This window comes from Ahaetulla prasina, chromosome 2 (genome assembly GCF_028640845.1).
Source record: "Ahaetulla prasina isolate Xishuangbanna chromosome 2, ASM2864084v1, whole genome shotgun sequence".
NCBI classification, from domain to species: domain Eukaryota; kingdom Metazoa; phylum Chordata; class Lepidosauria; order Squamata; family Colubridae; genus Ahaetulla; species Ahaetulla prasina.
The window spans coordinates 270,998,654-271,003,621 of record NC_080540.1 but is presented as its reverse complement, the minus strand read 5'-3'; the positions used below and the strand labels follow the sequence as shown (position 1 = coordinate 271,003,621).

At 42.7% G+C, this 4,968-nt stretch overlaps 1 long non-coding RNA gene across 1 annotated transcript; it reads right to left on the bottom strand.

Moving 5' to 3' along the window:
• Positions 1 to 2,487: 2,487 nt before the first annotated feature.
• LOC131191561 (uncharacterized) lies at positions 2,488 to 4,739 on the bottom strand. Its single transcript, XR_009153532.1, has 2 exons — positions 4,545 to 4,739; positions 2,488 to 3,634 (listed from the first exon to the last, which is right to left on the bottom strand). It is a non-coding gene; the product is annotated as an uncharacterized LOC131191561 (long non-coding RNA).
• Positions 4,740 to 4,968: the final 229 nt, after the last annotated feature.

Sequence of the window (4,968 nt, the reverse complement as noted above, 5' to 3'; positions counted from 1 at the left end):
GGCAAATGCCAGGCCTGCCAGGAGTCCAGACCACTACCCCCAACGGCCCCGGTTCGGGAGTGGGAGAAACCCCAGGGTCCCTGGTCTAGGATCCATATCGACTTTGCCGGCCCGTTCCACGGCCAGACCTTCTTGGTAATAGTCGATGCCTACTCCAAATGGCTGGAAATCATTCTCATGAGATCCATGACAGCCGAGGCCGTGATTTCAGTCCTACGGCACCTATTCGTAACCCACGGGTTGCCCGACATTTTAGTCTCCGATAACGGCCCGCAATTCACGGCAACCCAGTTTGAGGGGTACTTGGCAGAGGAGGGCATCCGGCATGTCCTCTCGGCGCCGTTCCACCCTGCGACGAACGGCCTTGCAGAGCGTTTCGTTCGGAGCGCAAAGGAAGCGTTGTCCAGAATCAGGCCAGGCGACTGGCAAACAAAAATTGATACCTTCCTGGCCGTCCAACACAGAACCCCCTGTGTAACAACTGGCCGAAGCCCGGCAGAGCTATTGATGGGTCGAAAGCTTAGGTGCCCACTAGACCGCTTAAACCCAAACTACACACCAGACGGTTACAAAGGGACACATGGTAAAACAAGGGGGATGGCAGTAGGCGACCTAGTATGGGCACACAACTACAGCGAGGGTCCGACCTGGGTAACAGGAAAAATCCTAGAGGTAACAGGACCCAAATCATACCTAGTAGAGATAAAGGATGGCCGGGTGTGGAAGCGTCACATAGACCAAATAAGGAAACGAATAACCGGTAAACCAGAAACAGACGAAACAGGCCCTGACTACCCAATGTTTGAATCCACAGCTGACTCAAACCCGGGGACAACGCGGAACTTATCTGAGTTCCAAGAGGTCCAGCGACACCAACCGGCTCCTCCTGAAGACAGCAGGGACGACTCTGCAAATAATCCAGGGCCGGATGGCCTGGAGGAGGAGCTGAGAGAAACAGGCAGTCCCTCCGGTCAGCTCGACTCACTCCCCGAAAATGAATTGCGCAGGTCCGAAAGAGTCAGGAGACGGCCAGTCTACTTGCGTGATTACGTAGGAAAATAAGATGCTAATTTTATGTAAATATTGGTAAAGTGTTTTCTGGGAGGGAAGGAGTGTAATGTATCTTTAAGAGTTTGGAGGGAAAACTGAGCGGGGAAAAAGCACGTTGCTGATTGGTTGAAGCCACCGGCTAAACTGTATATAAAGAGAGGTTTTTCCAAGCACTGGTTGCTGGGTTCACCATATAGTAAAGAGCTGTTTTCACTACCCTGGTCTCCTGCCTCGTTATTGCCCGAACTTAACAGCCTGTGTTCCCTAAGATGCTTGTTTAAGATATGAAAGTTTACTTTAAACATATAGTCACTTTACATTCTAGTATCTGATAGTAAAGAACAGAGTATAGATACAAAAAAAGAGATACTAAAATAAAGAAAATAAAACATAGAAAACATCATATGGACAAATTTTTGTTAGTTTGTCCTTCTTTTGCCTTCTCTTCCCTTACTCAGTTGCCACTATTTAAGTATTTGTCTTTATCTTGAAATATTGTAGAATATTACTTATAGTTATGGAAACAATTTTATCCATTTATAATCAATGTTTTAACTCTTTATCATAAGATCCTTTACTAATTTTCCTTATATTCTGGCAGGTGGGTACACTTCCAGCTAAGCCCTGGTCTGCAGCCACCCACCTTTTTTATTTTTCAAAAATACCTATGCACATTTTGGAAACAAAGATCATGCTGGTGACTCATGTTTTATTTTGCAGCACACTAACTTCATATTTTCTGTTTAAGTAACAAAAATTAAACTCAGGTATGATCACACACTTGATAGGCAGCTGTGGAGTTATTTTCTGGCATATCAGTGCCCATATCTTGATGTGAGAACAAGAGCTATTAATTGCAGAAAAATGAGATCCAAGAACAACAGAGAATATTTACCAGAAGTAAATCTAAGCTTAAGAGCTCCCTGACTCATCTAATCACAGATAAAGTAACACAAATGCTGCCAAGTGGCCAGCAGTAGCTCCATATACCTGTCCACTCATTGTTTACATTTTAATGGAAATTCTATTCCAGCTATACCACAAAGCCGTTTAGAAGCTAGAAACAAATGCTGCTTCAATGGAAGATGAATTTATGTTAACCTTTACCAGGAATGCAGTGTAAAATAAAGCACTTAAGCATTTAGAGCATGGTACATCTTCACATATTATACAGCTCCATGGGAACAGATAAAGTGCTAACCATCTAAAGTTACCCTAGGGACATAAAACGAAGTATATAAAACTCTCCAGTGACATGCAGCTGTATTTTTAAGTCAAGACTTGCAACTTTTGAAAATGCCTTTGTTTTAGGAAGACAGGAATGAAATTTGGAAGTAAAGCATTCAAAACCAAAATATCTTTTTAATAAAGCCAAGATAAGACAGTTTGCTGTAATATCTGCTACAGTAAACAACAGAAAAAGCAAAATGGCACTCGTATTTTTCATTTTTCAACTTTTATTGCCACAAGTTCATTTTCAGTTCCAGAAACAGTTCCAGAGTAAATTATTTGCAACACGTTTAGATGTAACAAATCTTCAAAAATATACATTTCCCATATTTCAAACAAATCAGAGCAAACTATGTTTAGAAATTGGTGAGGTCAGGAATAATAATTCCTTTGTTGTAGAAAACTTGCATATTTCCATTACATTTTAGTTAATCCAGCTAAAGATACTGTGTAGCAATGGATTAAGATTTCCTAAACTATCAATTAGATAGGGTTAAAACCTGTAAATAGGTAGCTTACTTCTTTAATTAAATTAGAAATTTATACCAAGATTAGAAATGGGAAGTCTCAGAGAAGTGACAAAGGGCATTTTATAGAAGTAACAGAAAAACATTCAGAGTATATTCTCTCAAAAATGTAGGCACTTAAAATAGGATCCATAATAATATATACATCATGAAATCTCCCAAATTTTCAGATAGTCTTTATATCTGGGATTCCTATACTCTACTAATGCTCTCCCCAATTAAAGAAAAAACCTCTGACACACTAGATAACAAATCCCACTTGTATTCAATATACAATAGTGCAACTGCTTATACAGGAAATTATGGGAGTTCTAGTACATCTGGAGGTAAACAATAAGGGAAAGCTACATTATAATGAATCCAGATTTCCTCTTCCTATGCTATGTACCATTGTGCATTGTAGCATTGTTCGTGTTGAGCCTAAATGAGTATTTCATTTCTTTGCACTATTTTCCTGGGATGAAAAAGAGGATATTTTCTGTGGGGTCCTTGTTGCTCTCTGAGTTTGTTTTCTTGCAGACATTTCATTACCAAACTAGGTAACACCATCAGTGCTAGAAGGAAGTGGGATTTGCTGTCATTTTATATACTAGTTGCTTGCCCTGTCAGTGTTGACCAGAGTCTTGGTGGTTCCTTGATTGGGATATTGTTTACTTCTTGATTGTTAGTCTAGTGGTGTTAATCTCTGCTCATCCGGATGTTGATAGCTGGTGAGGCGGCTATTTTCTCTGGCGGCTTTGCATTTTTCTTTTCTCTTGGCTGCTTGATCCAAACTCTGCTGGCGTCAAAGGAGCTGTTACACGTTAACTCCAACCGAGCGCAGGACGCTAGCAAACAACAACAACAACAACAAAAAAAAAATAACCCGTCACGTTACAATGATGAATGAGGTTGTGTAGGCCAGCATCTTAAAAGCCGAGGCTTTGGCTTCTCTTTTAACTGTTTCAACCTGACAGCGCAATGGATCACCCCAGACTGCAAGGGAGAAGTATTTAGCCGTCGCGCACGTGCCTGAGTTTCCCTTGGCCGCGCAGCCTCCTTTCGTCCCCGTCCGCGTGGAGGACTGGAAGACTTTTTTTTTTTCTTCATGCGGTCGCGAACGCATAGGAGGCGTTCGAAGGACCCGCTCCGCTTCACGGCTGCAGCTCAATCTTTGCTCCCACCACTTTCAAGTGCGGGAGCGCGCGCGCGCGCGCGAGCGTTAGTGCTCCAGCACTTGGCAATCCTTCAGCGGAAAAAAAAAAAAAAGCTGAGCCGGAAACGCATGCGCAGAATTTTGTGTTGTTCTTGCGCTCTTGCCCTCCTCTTTTCTCTTTCCTTTCCCTCGCCCGCCCCCCCCCCCGCGGCCCCCCTTTCTGCTCCTGGAGGAGAAGTTGGCGGGCTGCCCGTTCAGGCATTCAGCGTGAGCTCCTCAGGGATCAGCAAGCAAAGTCACAGTCTGCACAAACAGAGCTTTCAAATTCATAAAATTCATAGGATTTTTCACAAATGAATGAACACAATTTTCTACCAATTTCCTCATTATGCAAATATGCAAAATATCAAATTTAGGCCAATTAGGGTCCTCCACAGTCCCAAATTCACCCGTTTAAGCCATAATTACAGAAACTATCAAATAATTACGGCCGCTAATTGGAAATATTTGTGACAGATACAACAAATTCTTGCACAAATTACATTTCATTTTAGGAACCACTGCGCGCCACTGAAATTTTATCGAAGTCTAATTTAACTTACATAATGAGTTGAATTGAGTACTTGTTATCAAATTTGAGCAATTCATAGCTCCGTAATGTGGAATGATCAAATAAATTAAAAGGGAATTTATTCAATATTTTTGTTGTGCTCCTTTTTTTCGAAACCATTGCTGTTTTGTGAGGAATTTCCTTGCTCCCGCTGCCCGAGGTGGCTGACATGTGTCCTTTTTTTTTATAACCCACCAGCTGCAAAGAAAAGGAGGAGGAGGAGGAGGAGGAGGAGGGAGAGACAGCCTGAACCGCCGCCGCCGCCGCCGCCTTCTGCCCCCGACCGAAAAGGAAGGGCAACGTTTGGAGTCGGGGCGCCATCCTTGATATTAGCATTCTTAGTCCGGCGAGAAATCATAACAAGAGGCAAGCCCGGTTTCCATAGGCGGCGAAGAAATAGCACAGTTTCTCGCCTT